The 18,881-nt window shown below is 40.7% G+C and overlaps 1 long non-coding RNA gene across 3 annotated transcripts; it reads left to right on the forward strand.

Annotated features, from left to right (window-relative positions):
- Window positions 1–5,700: 5,700 nt before the first annotated feature.
- Window positions 5,701–14,580, forward strand: LOC309829210. Of its 3 annotated transcripts, XR_014297389.1 has the most exons (5): window positions 5,701–5,738; window positions 5,967–6,324; window positions 11,373–11,467; window positions 12,136–12,225; window positions 14,331–14,580. It is a non-coding gene; the product is annotated as an uncharacterized lncRNA (long non-coding RNA). The 3 variants fall into 3 exon arrangements; XR_014297390.1 differs by lacking the exon at window positions 5,701–5,738 and having other exon boundaries at window positions 5,748–6,324; XR_014297391.1 differs by lacking the exon at window positions 5,701–5,738 and having other exon boundaries at window positions 5,748–6,324; window positions 11,376–11,467.
- The last annotated feature ends 4,301 nt before the right edge of the window (window positions 14,581–18,881 follow it).

The raw sequence follows: 18,881 nt of genomic DNA on the forward strand, positions 1-18,881 counted from the left end.
AAGTGTAAAATTTGTTTAAAACTTGTCTTTAGAAGAAGAGTCATGTTCTCAGTATAGACATTGGTATGTGGCTGATGAGTTACTGTTAACCATAGTCTTCATTTAACTGTTCAGTGATTCTCAGTGGGTCTTAGTGTTCTCTGTGCAGCAATGTTAATGGTCATTAAGTAGAGGGTTTTGATTTAACAGATTGATCTCTTTAGTGTGTCCAGAATTGGGAATCTCAGTTTTGCATAATTTTTCCTCTCAGTTTTTTAGAAGGATGAATCCAGTTTTTGTGAAGCTGAAGGACGCAACTGTTGTCACCTTTATTTAAATGTTCAGGATATAAGTAAGTGGGAACCTCCAGACTTTACTGAATGCTAACACTTTTAATCGTTTGGTGTTGAAGTTTTGAGAGAGCAATTTAATCTTCAGGATCATCAATTTTAAATCATTGTTGGGAAATCTGGAAAAGGCAGAGTAATTTGGTTTTTTTTTTTTTTTTTTTGCGGTACGCGGGCCTCTCACTGTTGTGGCCTCTCCCGTTGCAGAGCACAGGCTCCGGACTCGCAGGCTCAGCGGCCATGGCTCACAGGCCCAGCCGCTCCGCGGCATGTGGGATCTTCCTGGACCGGGGCACGAACCCGTGTCCCCTGCATCAGCAGGCGGACTCTCAACCACTGCGCCACCAGGGAAGCCCAGTACTTTGCTTTTATTAATAGAGGAGATGACTTGGTAGTAAAACATAAAATTAAACTTCCCTATTGTTTATATCTAGAAATGTACATAAACATTTCTTTCTTCTTTGCTTGTTTCTTCAACCACATACTGATTCCATAGTGGTGAGTAGACTTTCTACCCTATTTACACAATCGTTCTCATTTCTCAATGGATATGAGTTATTTATCCTAACTTTTGGGCACCCACAAATAATTAACCCATTTGTAGTCAATAAGAAACCCAAATCAACACTCAGTTTAACAAGGTACATTTCTTTAGTCTTTCTACTCTTTTTACCCTGGTTCTATCACATAATTTTCATAGCCTCTTGTGAAAACTGCTAGACGTTTATTCCTGCATTGTTCTTTTCTTGACTGATAGAGGGTAGAGGTGCAAGAATTTTATCCTACAGATCTCCACTTCATTTTCTTTGATTTAGTTTGGATATTGATTTAGATTTGTAAATTATATTTTTTACCTTATATCTAAATACAGAAAATGGATGTGGTTTTCTCTATGTTTCCCATTGTCCTAGACTGATCTACCTGACTGTGACACAGAGATGACTATGGGATCAATGGGTTGGTTTAGACTTAGGTTGGAGGAGATAGTGACAGGAAAAGAGTCCTCACACAGAAGGTGATGCAAAGTTATTCTTTCAAACTCTCTTCAGAGCAAAAGGATCTTCTGGATCACAATCAAATGGTTTCTCTTTGCTTTATGCTGCTATTATGCTGCAGAGAGTCTGATCCTCATTTAGTAAATAGGTCTTCCTTCTCATTTAATCTTATTGCCTTTCATTGGCAACTGAGTGTTCTCTAACCTGGGTAACTTTTCTATATAATGTAATTAGGGCCACTGCCAAGGGAATAAAACTTAGATCTGGTCCAGAGAATTATTACCACTTGGAGAGATCCAGGCAAACTTTTCTGGCAGGATACACAAAAAGGTAAAAATTGATGTGCAAGGGCTTCCCTGGTGGCGCAGTGGTTGAGAGTCCGCCTGCCGATGCAGGGGACACGGGTTCGTGCCCCGGTCCAGGAGGATCCCACATACCACGGAGCGGCTGGGCCCGTGAGCCGTGGCCGCTGAGCCTGCGCGTCCGGAGCCTGTGCTCTGCAACGGGAGAGGCCACAACAGTGAGAGGCCCGTGTACCACAAAAAAAAAAAAAATTGATGTGCAAAAAGACTGGGCTCATCAATTAATGAATTTGTCTTAATGCTCATTTGATGGTTGAATGACATTAGAGATTCCAAAAGCTTTGTGTTGGTTAGCTGGAGAGAATGTTGCTTCTGTCTCTCTCTTGTATTTGATATATGTGGTGCACAAGGACAGAATCAACTCTAGTTTTACCATTTCTGGAAAAAGTAATTGTGATAGCAAGATCAGATAACATTCATTCAAGACATGCACCTATTAAAAGACGTAGTAAAAACAAATATACTCTTTCAAATAAGAAATTTATTCATTTTTAAATTTAATTATTTTAAGCAGTGCAAAGTCAATAATACATAGATATTTTCTAGTAGGATTCTACCTCATTAAGTATCTGATAAGTACACCAACCAAGTTTAACTTATTGAATTGATAATTGATGTGAGTGGAAATACTACAACTTATTCAAAATTGAGAGAAGTGAGGGAGAAAAAGGTAAGAACTGGGGAGTACGGAGGGCCATTACAGAGATAAGAACCATGTATAAAGCACAAAATTGCAAAAGAATCTGATGTGTTTAGGGAATGCTGGTCAGGTCAATATTGCTTGTTCCTAAAATGACTGTAAGGAAATAGTTAGTGAGGCTAAAAAAAGAAAGTATTTAAAATTCCAAACATGGAGCTCCATAAACTGAGTTAAGGGCTTTGAGCTTCCTAATGTAGCTTATTGTTCCCCAAATTTTGATTTAAGGTAGAGCATGGGCAGTTTTAAAAAATAACTGTACAGATTGTTTAGAAAATTTTCCATTTTTTCATGGATATCTTTGGTAGCAATGTATGTTTTATTTTTGAACAAAATAAGTTAAAAAGGTAGTAAATGTAAAGAAAATACTGGTTAAATGATTATACAGTTAGAATACAGGTGTGGAGATGTTCATTATGCAGTAATGCAAATAACTGAATTTTGGAAATTTTACTATAGCTAATTATGAACCAGTAATGTTTTTTATGCAGGAGAATGGCATTGTTTGGCTTACCTGCCCCTGTCTCCCCAGCTGTCTCTCTCTTTTGATTCAACTCCAGTAAACGTGTGAGGATGGTTTGCGATGGGAAAGAAAATAAGGGCATCCAAATGTGAAAGGAAGAGGCAAAACTGACACTACATAAAACCCTAAAGACTTTACCAAAAAATTGTTAGAATAATAAACTCAGTAAAGTTGCAGGACGTAAAATCTATATACAAAAATCAGTTGCATTTCTATACACTGACAACAAACTGCCATAAGGAGAAATTAAGAAAACAAATCTATTTACTATTGCACCAAAAGAATAAAATATCTAGGAATAAATTTAACCAAGGAGATGAAAGACCTGTACATTGAAAACTCTAAGATATTGAAGAAGACACAAATAAATGGAAAGATATTTGGTGCTCATGGATTGGAAGATCTAATATTATTAACATGTCAATACTACCCAAAGCAGTTGCAGATTCACTGCAATCCTTATGAAAACTCCAATGGAAATTTTCACAGATACAGAACAAACAATCCTAAAATTTGCACGGAACCACAAAAGACCCTGAATAACCAAAGCAATCTTGAGGAAGAATAACAAAGCTGGAGGTGTCATGCTTCCTGATTTCAAACTATATTACAGAGCCATATTAATAAAAACAGTATGGTATTAATATAAAAATGGACACAGAGATCAATGGAACAGAATAGACAACCCAAAAATAAACCTAAATTTGTATGGTCAATTAGTTTTTGACAAAGGAGCCAAGAATACACAATGGGGAAAGGACAGTCTTTTCAATTAATGGTGTTGAGAAAACTGGACAGTTACATGCAAAAGAATGAAACTGGACTACTATCTTACACTATTCACAAAAATTAACTCAAAATAGATAAAAGACTTGATCATAAGTTCTGAAGCCATAAAAATCCTAGAAGAAAAAATAGAAAAAAAAAAAAGGCCTTGACATCAGTCTTCATGATGATTTTTTGGATTTGATGCCAAAAGCAAAGGCAACAAGAGCAAAAATAAGCAGGTAGGGCTACATAAAACTAAAAAGCCTCTGCACAGTAAAGGAAACCATCAACAAAATGAAAAGTCAGCCTATGGAATTGGAGAAAATATTTACAAACTATCTTTCTGATAAGGGTTAACATCCAAAATACATAAAGATTTATCCTGTATGGGACTCTGTGCTTCCTGGACTTGATTAACTATTTACTTTCCCATATTAGGGAAGTTTTCAACTATAATCTCTTCAAATATTTTCTCAGTCCCTTTTTTTCTCTCTTCTTCTTCTGGGACCCCTATAATTCGAATGTTGGTGCATTTAATGTTGTCCCAGTGGTCTCTGAGACTGTCCTCAGTTCTTTTCATTCTTTTTTCTTTATTCTGCTCTGCAGTAGTTATTTCCACTATTTTATCTTCCAGGTCACTTATCCGTTCTTCTGCCTCAGTTATTCTGCTATTGATCCCTTCTAGAGAATTTTTAATTTCATTTATTGTGTTGTTCATCGTTGCTTGTTTCCTCTTTAGTTCTTCTAGGTCCTTGTTAAATGTTTCTTGCATTTTCTCTATTCTACTTCCAAGATTTTGGATCATCTTTACTATCATTATTCTGAATTCCTTTTCCTCTTCATTTGTTAGGTCTGGTGGGTTTTTACCTTGCTCCTTCATCTGCTGTGTGTTTTTCTGTCTTCTCATTTTGCTTATCTTACTGTGTTTGGGGTCTCTTTTTCGCAGGCTGCAGGTTCGTAGTTCCCATTGTTTTTGGTGTCTGTCCCCAGTGGCTAAAGTTGGTTCAGTGAGTTGTGTAGGCTTCCTGGTGGAGGGGACTAATGCCTGTGTTCTGGTGGTTGAGGCTGGATCTTGTCTCTCTAGTGGGCAGGTCCAAGTCTGGTGGTCTGTTTTGGGGTGTCTGTGGCCTTATTATGATTTTAGGCAGCCTCTCTGCTAATGGGTGGGGTTGTGTTCCTGTCTTGCTAGTTGTTTGGCATAGGGTGTCCAGCACTGTAGCTTGCTGGTCGGTGAGTGAAGCTGGGTGTTGGTGTTGAGATGGAGATCTCTGGGAAATTTTCGCCGTTTGGTATTACGGTGGAGCTGGGAGATCTCTGGTGAACCAATGTCCTGAAGTTGGCTCTCCCACGTCAGAGGCACAGCACTGACGCCTGGCTGCAGCACCAAGAGCCTTTCATCCACACCGCTCAGAATAAAAGGGAGAAAAAGTAGAAAGAAAGAAAGAGTATAAAATAAAATAAAGTAAGATAAAGTAGAATAAAGTTATTATAAAAAATAATTATTAAGAAAAAAGTTTTTTTAAAAAGTAAAAAAAAACAACAAACAAAAACGGACGGACAGAACCCTAGGACAAAAACGGTGAAAGCAAAACTATACAGAGAAAATCTCACACAGAATAATACACATACACACTCACAAAAAGAGGAAAAGGGGAAAAAATAATATCTTGCTCTCAAAGCCCACCTCCTCAATTTGGGATGATTCCTTGTCTATTCAGGTATTCCACAGATGCAGGGTACATCAAGTTGATTGTGGAGCTTTAATCCTGTGCTCCTGAGGCTGCTGGGAGAGAGTTCCCTTTCTCTCCTTTGTTAGCACAGCTCCCGGGGTTAGCTTTGGATCAGGACCCGCCTCTGCGTGTAGATCGCCGGAGGGTGTCTGTTCTTTGCTCAGACAGGACGGGGTTAAAGGAGCTGCTGATTCGGGGGCTCTGGCTCACTGAGGCTGGGGGTTGGGGGGGCGGGAGGGGCATGGAGGGCGGGGCGAGCCTGCGGCGGCAGAGGCCGGCGTGACGTTGCGCCGGCGTGACGTTGCACCAGCCTGAGGCGCGCCGTGCGTTCATCCGGGTAAGTTGTCCCTGGATCCCGGGACCCTGGCAGTGGCGGGCTGCACAGGCTCCCCGGAAGGGGGGTGTGGATAGTGACCTGTGCTCGCACACAGGCTTCTTGGTGGTGGCGGCAGCAGCCCTAGCCTCTCATGCCCGTCTCTGGTGTCCGCGCTTGTAGCCACGGCTCGCGCCCGTCTCTGGAGCTCCTTTAAGAGGCGCCCTGAATCCCCTCTCCTCGCGCACCAAGCAGGTCCAGACTTTTCCCCGGACTCCCTCCCGGCCAGCCGTGGCGCACTAACCCCCTGCAGGCTGTGTTCACGCCGCCAACCCCAGTCCTCTCCCTGCTCCGACCGAAGCCCGAGCCTCAGCTCCCAGCCCCGCCCAGCCCGGCGGGGGAGCAGACAAGCCTCTCGGGCTGGTGAGTGCTGGTCAGCCTCGATCCTCTGTGCGGGAAACTCTCTGCTCTGCCCTCCGCACCCCTGTTGCTGTGCTGTCCTCCGCGGCTCCGAAGCTCCCCGACTCCGTCACCCGCAGTCTCCGCCCGCGAAGGGGCTTCTAGTGTGTGGAAACCTTTCCTCCTTCACAGCTCCCTCCCTCTGGTGCAGGTACCGTCCCTATTCTTTTGTCTCTGTTTATTCTTTTTTCTTTTGCCCTACCCAGTTACGTGGGGAGTTTCTTGCCTTTTGGAGGGCTGAGGTCTTCTGCCAGCGTTCAGTAGGTGTTCTATAGGAGCAGTTCCACGTGTAGATGTATTTCTGATGTATCTGTGGGGAAGAAGGTGATCTCCGCGTCTTACTCTTCCATCTTCCTCAACTCCCCCCTAAATTTAAAAAAGAGAAGCAGCAGAAAATAGAGGGAAAAAATCCCCAGCTCATTTAAAAAGCCTAGTACAATATTAATTTTACTTTTTTATGGAGTTATAAACTTGCATAGAGTAAATTTCACAAATGTTAAGTGTACAACTAAAGAACGGATACATAACTATATACCCATATATGTATTTGCTAGATAAAGAATATTTTCTACGCCAGAGAAGGCACTCTCATGCCTGCTTTCCCTGCCTACCACTATATGTACCGACCTTTTATCACCATAGATTAGTTCTTCCTGTGGTTGAGCAGTTTGAACAGTGAGAATTTCTTTTGGCCTGGCTTCTTTTACAAAATAGTATGTCTGTGAAATTCAAATAAGTTACTACATGTAGCAGTTTTTTAAAAAATTGCTATCTAGTATTCTAATGCAAGTCTCTATCGCTATTTATTTGCATTTTGGACATTGAATTATTTCTAGTTTTTTGCTATTATAAGTAGAACTGGTGTCAGAGCTATATAATAGGAAAGAAAAAATGAGTTTATCTACCGAAATACATATAAAAAGATATTCATATCAGCCACTATTACCCAAAATTGATGAAAGTTTTTCTTAGGAGTATACTCTTTGGAATATTCTGGGTTATAGGGTATAATATGTGTATATTTTGTAGATTTCAACAAATGATTTTTTTTTTAAGTGGCTTACCAATTTCTACAGCTACTGGCATGCTATTGTTGGGTCATTTATGTTCATTCTATTGGAAATTGTTCTCTTACAAGTGTCCAACTAATTTTTGACAAGGGTGCCATGAACACTCAATTAGGAAGCAATTGTCTCTTCAATAAATGCTGTTGGTAAAACTTGATATTCACAAGCAAATGAATAAAACAGGACCCCTATATTATATCCTTATACTAAAATTAACTACAAATGGATTAAAGGCTTACATATAAGACCTGAAACTGTAAAAATCCTTGAGGAAAACATAGTGAAAATGTTCATAGACTCTGGTCTTGACACCAATTTTTGGCTGTGACACTAAATGCACAAGCAACAAAAAGCAAAAATAAACAAGTGAACTATATAACACTAAAATGTTTCTGCACAACAGTCTACAAAATGAAAAGGCAACCTATGGAGTGGGAGAAAATATTTGCAAATCATCTATCTGATAAGGGGTTAGAATCTAAATTATACTAAAAACTCGTACAATTTAATAGCCAAAAAAAAATCCAATTAAAAAATGGGCAAAGGAGTTGAATTGTCATTTTTCCAAAGAAGACATACAACTGGCCAAGAGGTGTTAGGTTGGCAAAATGTTCGTCTGGGTTTTTCCATAAGACGTTACAAAAACCCAAATGAACTTTTTGGCCAACCCAATACATGAAAAGATACTATCACTAATCATCAGGGAGATTCAGATCAAAACCACAATGAGACATCACCTCACACCTGTTAGAGTGGCTATCATCAAAAAGACAAGAGACAACAAGTTTTAGTGAGGCTGAGAAGAAAAGGGAGCCCTTGTGCACTGTTAGTCGGAATGCACATTGATGCAGCCATTATGGAAAGAGTATGGAGGTTCCTCAAAAAATTAAACATAGAACCACCATATGATTCAGCAATCCAGCTGCTGGGTGTATATCCAAAGGAAATGAAATCAGTATCTCAAAGAGATGTCTTCACTCCTATGTTCATTGCAGCATTATTCACAATGACCAAGATATGGAAACTACAATTAAAGTGTTCATCAACAGGTGAATGGATAAGAGAATGGAATGTACATGTATATAATGGAATATAATTCAGGCATAAAAAAGGTGGAAATCCCGCCATTTGTGACAACATGAAAGGACCTTGAGGGCATTATGGTAATTGAAATAAGCCAGACAGAGAAAGACAACTACTTTATGATATCACTTATTTGTGGAATCTAAAAAAAGTTAAACTCTTAAAAATAGAGTTAATGATGGTTCCCAGGGGCTGGGGGAGTGGAAGAATGGAGAAATGGTGGTGAAAGGGTACAAACCCCCAGCTATAAGATGAATAAGTTCTGGGAATTTAATGTCAACATGGTGTCTATAGTTAACAATACTATATTATGTACTTGAAAGTTGCCCTTACACACTAGATCTTAAATGTTCTCAACACAAGAAGAAAGAAAAGGTAACTATGTGAGGTGGTGGAAGCCTTTACTAAACTTACTGTAATCATTTCAAAATATGTACATGTATCAAAGCATTATGTTGTATACCTTACATTTACACAATGCTATATGTTAATTATATCTCAACAAATCTGGAAAAAAATTCTAAAGAAAATAAAATATAAAGAGATTCTATTTTTTTAAAACCTTTTTATTTATTAATTATTATTATTATTATTTTTTTGTGGTACGCGGGCCTCTCACTGTTGTGGCCTCTCCTGTTGCGGAGCACAGGCTCTGGACGCGCAGGCTCAGCGGCCATGGCTCACAGGCCCAGCCGCTCCGCGGCATGTGGGATCCTCCTGGACGGGGGCACGAACCCGTGTCCCCTGCATCGGCAGGTGGAGTCTCAACCACTGCACCACCAGGGAAGCCCAATATCTTTTATTATTTTTTAACATCTTTATTGGAGTATAATTGCTTTACAATGGTGTGTTAGTTTCTGCTTTATAACAAAGTGAATCAGTTATACATATACATATATCCCTATATCTCTTCCCTCTTGTGTCTCCCTCCCTCCCACCCTCCCTATCCCATCCTTCTAGGTGGTCACAAAGCACCGAGCTGATCTCCGTGTGCTCTGTGGCTGCATCCCACTAGCTATTGATTTTACATTTGGTAGTGCATATATGTCCTATACCATTTCCTATACTACTTTAACTTCTTTGTTCCTGTATTTGTTCTTTGTTCTTATTTGTTCTTTGTTCTCCTTAATTACTTATATTTATATTTTGAATCATTAAATGAAACTCCAGATTTAAAATCCCCGGTTTGTTAAAAGAATAAAGGCAAATGCTATATTGCTTTTTTAAATCCTCCTCACTTAGGATTATTTAAATTGCATTTTTCCTGATTTTTTTCCTACACAAGGGGTTATAAACAGACTTTATATGAAAAAGAATAGAAAATTGAACAGAGTTCTGCATAAGGAGGAAAGAGCTTTATTAGGAGGAGAAAGATGTGCTGGAGCCAGTGAGTGTTGTTTTAACCCAAAAACGTGAACCTTTCTGTGTGAAGATGTCAACACAAAACAAAACAACACAATCATGTAGATTTTATTACAGTGTAGTTATTAGCAAAGATAAGAGTAAAATAGTCTGGACACTTTTTCTTTGTTTCAGCTTTTAAACATTAGTTCTTACCTTGATAAGTTAAAAAAAAAACTTAGAGAATTTTAATATCTGAGACTCAGCCAAAAATAAAGCCAATAAAGGCACAAAGGCATCTTCACTTCCTGTTTACATCCCTTAGAATCAGGAAGTCATTCTGATTCTCAACAGATAATTTCCTTTCAGTTGCATTTGCTTCAAGGTTATTTTTCTTCTCTAATGTTCCATAAAGTATTTCCCGATGGTCCAGTCCATAATGACCCTTGCCTTTTCCGCCTGGGATTTTATTTCCTCAGTTGGACGAGAAGCAGTATTTAGACCTCATATTTCTTATCCAGTCGTGCACTGGGCACATTTTTTGTTCTTAGGCAGTGTCCTGGTATCAGAGATTTCTCTTGGCTGTTCTGGTTGAGAAATAGGGGGTTTGTGGACCTTGAGAGGAAACACACACTCATGCAGATGGAGATGAGGCATGAAGGCTCCGGACATGGTACATAAGAAGTCTTGGGAGCTGGCAAAGACTGTGGAACCACATTAGCATCTTGTCAGTGGGTCTGCACTGGTCAGTCACCTTAGAGAAGGTTGAGTTCAGACCAGGAATTGAGATCATTGTGTGTACGGGGGAGTGGTGGTGAGACAGTGTTCCCTGTGGCAGGGAAAATCTGTCCTTTTTTTGGTTTTTCAATTTAGACATTGTTCTGCTGAGTAAGACTGGCTCTAGGGCTGTGAAGTCTAGGGAAATAGTTTCTTCATTTTGTGAATGGATATGGTTCCGATGCAGTGAGAGGGACATTCTGAATATGTGTAGTAAAATCGACCCTCAGAGGCCCTGGGGCTGGAGCTCATAGTACGTTTTGGGCCTTCACAGAGAGCCCTAAATCAGGAAGCTTTAGGGAAAGAGACGGGCTCTCCTGGGAGTGCAGAGACGGGAGACCCAGGCTCCTCTAACTCTTAGGTCTACTGTTGCCATCCCAGCAGCCCCTACTGCCCAGCTAAGCAGAGGAAAGTGAGTCCTCTACTCAGGGGTGGCCTTGAGGCTAGGGAGGCACAGGGTGAAGGCAGCACGGGGGGGTCAGTGCTGAGGTATCCAAGTACAGGCCCCAGCAGTGGAAGTAACCACTGAGCGGCCAGCTAGCAGGCCTGCCAGCCTCTCACTACCAGCCCTAGGAGAGCCCTGACCCCAGACCCAGGAGAGAGAGAAGCAGTTCTCCTTGAAAGAATGAAAAAATGCAAACTAGCAACAGAAGGGCTGGGTGACAAATGAGCTGGGCATGGGTGAGGGAGAGAATGAGGAGTTGAGATCCGTGCCAGGCTGGAACACAGGCCCGGGCAGGCATTAAGGCAGGCAGCACTGTGGGCACCGGAAAGGGCCTGGAGCTGGGACTCAGCAGGCCAGCTTTCAGTGCCACACCAGCTGCTCACAAGCTGTTTGACCTTGGCCAAGCTAATCTGATTGTCTAATATTTTGGGTTCAGTGGAGCTGTGGTGGAAGTGAAGCTCCCTGAGATTACTTGTTTCTATCTAGCAGTTACAGGACGAGGCTTGGCCAATCCCCATCCAGACCTTCATGAGTCCTATTGTGCCGGAAGCTGTGACTTCATCAGCCTCATCACCTAGGAGGTGAGAGCTGGGCCGAGAGTTCCGCGTCCTCAGACCTCCATGGCAGAAGTTGTACCAGGGGCCAGCTTATTCCCAAATGGTGTTCCTTGGCTCTATGCCTTGTTTGCTATGCTCTTTGTATTCTTTCTCTTTGTCATGTTTTCTTCCTTTTTACTTGAGATAGACCAATATGTAAAGAAATGTAAGTACCATGGTGGGCTGTAGGACACAGGCCAACCATAATGAGGGAACGTGTGTATGGAGCGAGGAGAAGGTGTTATTACTACATGTTATATTTTATATAATATATAACATATGTTATATTATATATAATGTTATATATGTTATATTATATACGCATATTATATGATATATGTTATATATATAATATGTTATAATGCGGGGAACACGAGGAAAAATGTCTACTCTTCTCTGATCCCCAAGGTCTCAATGACCCAGGGCTAAAGGTCTTAGAATTATAATCTTATATGTGATAGAAGTACTTGGGTAACACGGGTCAGGACTGGGCTAAGAAGTCCATTCCTGGTGTACCTGTGGAGTATGAGGAAGTATCAGGGGCCCTGTCTGAGCCTACATAATGCCCAGGCTTAAGGATCTAAGGAACCCTGTGGAACCTGGGGATATATGGAGTTTCCAGATGACCTCTGACCCAGTGTGCTTTGTCTTAGTGTTTCTCCGATGCAGGTATTCTCTGCATAATGCTGTCCATAAGGATAAAGAAAACAATGGCATAAAGATGGATCATCTGGGAAGACCAGGTGTGTATTCTTTGCCCTTTGCCTTTGGGTTCATATGGCCATAAGCTGACAGCTCTATAGTTACTCCCACAGTTCACGTGCTAGATATCCGAGAATCCCAAACTCAAATCTGGGCTCAGTGAGACATCCCCCTCGTGTTCTGTTTAGCCTAAGACTTCTGAGTCTTCTCTCTAGCGAGAACACTTTTCAAGCAGATGTCTGCTTCTGAGCTCTCATTAACTCCTCATTACCTTCATAATAAACATAGGTTTATGATGTAGGGACTCCTGTATGTGGAAAGGTTTCTCTTTCTCACCTATCTATACTTGTGATGTTCCTCTTCTTATCAAGGTTCTCCCTCTCGAGTGACTCAGTGATTAAGCTACCTTTTTTTTTTTTTTTTTCATGCTAGACAGTGAAAAAGTGCCTCTTCTCCAGGCACTTGTTAAAAGTTGTCATTGTGATAGGGATAAGTGATGGGATAGATCATCATACAAACACCCTGGGGAGGCTGAAAGTCCATTTTTCTAGGGAACATTCTGACCACCTGTTGGCCCTAATTCCTGCAGATTTTGTATGTCAGGTGACTTGCCTCTCCAGGTAAGGGCAGTTCCTTTCTTCTTCGTGCTGTTCTATGGCTCCCTTGTGACATCACTGGGAGAGGACTCCTTCAGTTCTCTGAATCAACCCTATCACTCCTTCAATATGAACGTCAGATGTCCTACAGATAGTCTGACCAGGTTTCCCTCTCACAAAATTAAAATGCCTGGTCTGTAAAAGGTTATTTTACAGGGTTTCTCTGAGGTAAAATAAAGTAGAACATGGTTTTAATTGTAAGCAACAGAGCGTCTAACCCAACACTGCCATTATATAAATGAGAATATATACTTTATTGTTGTAGTTGGAAAAGTTTAAGTCAATTGCCCCAAACTTCGCATGAAGTCACTGTAACTCACAATCATCTGCATAAATGTCTCCATTTCCCTATTTCACGTTGCACTTCACTTCTGCCACTGTCCTTGAGACCCTTGTCTGCCTTCGAGTCCGAAGTCAGAACACAATTCCCCAAGTGATGATTTCAAAGAAGTCAAATTAGTGGCTTTGTCTGAAACTGTTCCTTTTCCAGCAATGAGTGAAGTGGGTATCTCCTTCGTGGAGGGGTACAGGTTTGTCACCTAGGCCTCTCTAAGTGACCAAGGAGAGTACAGCTATCCTTTCTGAGAGTAGAAAATCTGAGTGGGTTCCTATCTCTCTCATACGTCAACTTTGCCCTTTTCAAGGCATTTCTGTGTCCTCACAGAGGCTGGCTAGATCTCGGTTTCTGTGGTTACCTCCCTTCCACCCCTGTTCTCAGTCACTGATGCGGTGTTTCTATGACCATATTTCTCAAACTTGAATATTAGTTCCATGCACGGTCAAACGATTTTTGCACTAATTCTGCATGTGAACCAAAGTATAGAGTGTCTGGTGAAATGCCAGAATATGAACATTTTGTGACATTTCTTACATTACGAGGGCCATTGCCCCTAATATACTAGATTGACCTTCCTTACAGATATAGAGTTTCTTGGGTTAGATGGGGGAGAACATTAATCCAGATTTCTTTAGAAACTCATAGGACCTTAGAGATAGAAGCACGAGAGCTTCAGCCATAATATTTTTTAATTAGCAGATTAGAAAGCTGTTGTTTTCTTTTTTCTGTGTAAGGTGAAAAGTTGTAAGCCTTCTGGTGAAGACTGACTTTTTTTTATAGCTCATGTAGCAACTCCCTTATATAACAAGCATTATAAAGTTTGGGATTATCTGCATAGATATTTCAGAAGTCAGGACAAGTCACAAAGAAAAGGTTGGTCTGTCACTGAGGACTGACTGTTTTGGAGCTGTGATTTCCTCCTTCCCATTTCTTGTATATTCACCTTGAGAAATAGTAATCTCTTGTTACAGGTTTTCCCCAGACTATGGGCCAAGAGTCATAAAGTCCTGTCGTGACAGGATGGTTCTGAGTGTCTGATGACATACAGAAATTTTTACAGTCTGCATCTCTTCCATTATTCCTGCTCTCTAAAATGAGTGTTCTCATTCTTCTGGGTCACAGGTAGAATCCAACACTTTTCTTCTTGTTTCAGGCTGTCCCCTGGAGTCACCAAGGACAGAAGTTCTTGGAGGGCAGGAAGATGAGATGAGAGAAGATACCCCACTATTCGTGAGGGTAGCAAGAGAGCCCAGGGATTCTGAGGCTGAGATCTGTGCCCCTGGGCCATCAGTTTGAGAGTGGCTAAGCCTGCAAGGAGTCCTGTGACATCTTATCTCAGATGGGGGAGGTCTTCTGAGACCCTCATTATCTGTGTTTATACTGGAAAAAAAGATAATAAATATTTTGAGACTCTCAGAAAAGTTCTGTGCTACCAGGAATTTTTTGTTGAACTGATAGCTTCTTACACTCAACTGTTTTTACTCAACTTAAACCTCAAGAGAATTTCCTATTTCCAGGTGAAGTCCTAGGCGAGTGACTTACATTATCTTATTCTCCTAAAGCAACATATATAGTCATTCTTGCAGGGGAAGAAAAACTCATGGTCCTTATAAGACTAAGCGGTCACTTGATCCAGGACCATAGCTGAGACTTTTCTCTCTCCATCTAACATGATCATGTAGCAAACTCATCTGAACATTCTGTAATGTTCTGTCCACATTGTGCTGTTTTCTTATATCAGCACCATGCTTCTCTCCCATCTTGGAATGGAACATGGTTTCACAGAGACAGATGCCCAGAGAAGGAATTTCTATAGATTTTCTTTTTCTACCCAAAGCTTCATGGCCCCCAAACATTTCTTCTTTATTATCAAGTGAAACTAATTTTTATCGCTCCTCTCCCACATCAGGTTTTCTTTTCATGTAAGTTCCTAGACATAATTCTCCCTCAGCTTTACCTATCATGTTTACCTGTTTACCTCTGTTCACCTCTCTTGACCACGTGCAGTACGTTCATCCAGATGGGTCTTTAAGGCATCTACTTGGAATCTCTAGTTGGAGAAGCATATAAGGAACTGGAGGAGGGTGGGGAGAGAGGGAGGCGGAAAGAGAAAGACAGAGAGAGAGAGACACGGAGGAAGCAAAGGGGGCGGGGGAAGGATGGACAGGAGAAGAAAGAGGAGGAGGGGGAGGGAGACAGAGAAAGAAGGAGTAGGGGGAAGGGAAGGAGGGGAGGATAGAGGAGAGGAGGGGAGAAGAGGAGAGAGATACCTGGACTGGAGACATGAAATAGATTGTTCTGAGGTGAAACAAACTGTCAGTAGAAATATTAAAGAAAAATCCGGTGCAACCTTTCAGAACTGTTAGGTGAGGAATTTCCACATTGAGTGGGAAGTTAAAATAGTCTGGGAAAGTCCCTTCATTGTCTAATAATTATAATTTGTGATAAAGAGCTGTTGAAATCACCATTCATTTTGGTGTTTGTAAAACTGTGTGGATGTCTATTAAGGTGATATTCAAAATGTCTGTGGGATGTTGATCTTTTCTGTCTGCACCTGTTTCTTTGGGGGTGTGTGTCACTTTCTATGTTTGTATATTCTTTTTCTCTTCATAGGTGCTCCTGCGGTTTCTGGGGGCACATTTCTTCTTTTTTATTTTCCATTTTATTTTTATTGTTCTTTTTTTAATATGATATTTATTAAATTTTATTGATTTTTCTTAATAGCTTGATTGTATCAAAAGTTTTTGTTTTCTTCATCTCTAGGCTTGTGCATTTCTTTTGTAGTTTTGTTTCTTAAGTTTCTGATTATTTCTTATTGAGTATAATTTTTTTTTCCCCAACCCCCCCGAGTATAATTCCTTTTACTCTGTCTCTCTCTGTCTCTGTCTCTCTGTCTGTGTGTCTGTCTGTCTCTCTCTCATTGGTCTACCTGCCCAACAAATTCCTTGTAAATGTCGTTTTATTCTTCATCTTTCACTACTCTGGGGTGAGAGGATACAACTCTAAAGCCTGATTGTCCTGCTCCTGAAATGTAATTTTTCTAAGGGTTAAGTGAATTCAAGGAGACCTGGGGTTCTAAAATCAATCAGGCATCAAACAAAAAGCCCTGTAGGTATTTAAAGCAGGAAGTGGTTTCCTACAGGAAATCAACTGCTTACAAAATCCTCATCAGAAAGTTTCAAATACCCCAGGAAACCACTTCTGAAGGATGCACCAACACCAAGGCTAGCAATTTTCAGGCAAGTGCAAAGGCCCCTGCAAAACTAAACCTCCCCTAAATAGGAGAACCTATCATTGGTGGAATTTACCTCAGCTTCTTCCTGCAAGTGATTGTGGGAAATTGTAAGTCTTCCAGCCCCCGCCATTTAGAGCATAAAAGGAGACAGAAACAGTGAGGAGCTGATAATAGGAAATGCAGCTCTGTTGCCTAGGTAGTGCAAAGGGGAGCACTCTGTTTACCTTCAGCAGAAAACCTAGTGGTCACACCACAGGACTCCTCTAGCTACTTGTTTCTTTTCTTCACGGGGATTCTTCAGGGTGCTGGGTCAGGAGGGTTAAACATTGGTCACGTACTATTCTAAGAGTTCATTGTTTTAGAAATTAATTCCAAGAATGGAGACCATCCTCTTAGCTTTCTAAAAGTATACTACCATCACAATAGTTTTTCATTCATTTCCTCCAAATCTTGCTTACTTCAACTTACATATCTTCATGTGTGAGGCACCAACATTCTAGCCTTAATTTCCTGCCCAGGAAACCATTGCTCTTCAAAGATGCTCCCTGGCAAGGAATATGCCTAATCTATTTATTTAAAAATACACATTGCTACCCAATCTCTGGGACCTAAACTGAAATGCAAGATAGCCTTGAATAGATCGTTTTCTTCATGGACAGTGGTTGGTTACTTCCCTTATATTTGTATAAAAAATTTCCGAAGTCAGAAGGAGTTGTTTCTTATGCTAAGGATGCTGTGGACTAAAACTTCCAGAAACCCCTCAACTGTCACTCCCTTGATAAAATAATGCTCAATATAGAAATAAAAAATGGATGTTTCCATTGTACTATTAATGTCTTTCCCTGTGATCTTCATATATCATTTAAAATCAACAAACCCACATATTACTCCTTTAGCTACTTATATTAGTATTTTGAGTCATTAATCTTAAAGCTTCAAACATCATTTTTAAATGGAAAGGCAAATATTTATATACTTTAAAAATATCTCACTCATGATTATTAAAATGCTATCTTCCCCTGATGTTCATACAAGGAGAAATAAACAGACTTTATATGAAAAAGGATACAAATATTTGAACAGAGTTCTGCATAAGGAGGAAAGGGCTATTTTGGAGGAGGAAGATGTGCTGGAGTTAAGGGACCGTTGAGGCTTTCATAGAAATGAAGCTATCTGACTTTACTAAACGTTTCCTTTATGATATATATAGGGTAAGGCCTGGCTAATTCAACTGAGACATTCATTATTCCCATTGTTTCTGTGGCTTCATCATCCTGATAACTCAGAAGGTGACAGAACTGGGGCAGAGAATTCCTTTATCCTTATTTGCATCTTCATGTGTGAGTCTGAATCAGGCACCAGTGTACCCTTAATTGTGGCCTTTTGGCTATATGTCCTATCTGCAATGACCATCCTTTTCAATGTATTTTTCTCATTTCCCCCCCTTTTCAGTGAGGTTAATGAACACATTATCTCAATGTGGAGCCTAGAAAAAATATATATACAGATATGGAAGGGAGGGGTTCCATTAACTGTGAGGTACTGAAAAATATGTTCCTTACTACATGGTCTGGGGAAACAATTCCTCCTCTCTGGGCTTTAGAGACTTTTCAATGACCCTGGGCTAAGAGTTCTTAAAAATCTCACTTTCATGTATGATAGAAATACCTGGGGGACACAGGTCAGGACTGGGTTAGGAAGTCCATTCCTGGTATACCTGTGAGCATGAGGAAGTATTTGGGGCCCTAACTGAGCTGAGGTTAATGCCTAGGTATAAGGATATGGGAAACCCTATAGAATCTGAGGATCTGTGAAAGAGTTTCCAGATATTTGTCTCTGACCCAGAGAACTTTATCTTAGTTGCTCAGATACAGATATTCTCTGTGCTGTATATAAGGATAAAGATGACAGTATTATAAAGATGGGCCATCTAGGAAGGCCAGGTGAGTATTCTCTACCCTTCACCTTTGGGTTTTTCTGCCCACAAGCTGACAGCTCTAGTCAGGTCCACAGTCCATGCACTAGATAGTTTGAGACATCATACACAAATGTGGTCCCAGTGGGACAGCCCCCTCCTGTTCTGCATGGGACCCCCCCCCCCTTCCTCTCAGCTAAGCCTCTAAGCTTTCTCTCTGGGGAGAACATATATCAAACTTACGTTTCATTCTGAGCGCTCGTTAGTTCCTGTAGGTGGAAATGTTGCTCTTTTTTGTCTATTTCTGTGATGTTCCTCTTTCTGTTAGAAGTTGCTTTCAACTGACTCAGGGATGAAATCCTCACATTACATGCTAAACAGTAAAAGGAAAGGTGACGCTGAATCTTTTCCAGTCCGTCGTTATAAATTTGATTTTGAAATAGGATTAAGGATAAAAGGACCCAAGCACGTGTAGAGGTGAGACAGCAATACACATTTAGTAGAAACTGTACTTCTAGTTTTGAATTTTGATCTCTTCCCAGGCTAGTGACGTG

Source organism: Grampus griseus (assembly GCF_964374135.1).
Source record: "Grampus griseus genome assembly, chromosome: 11".
Taxonomy (NCBI): domain Eukaryota; kingdom Metazoa; phylum Chordata; class Mammalia; order Artiodactyla; family Delphinidae; genus Grampus; species Grampus griseus.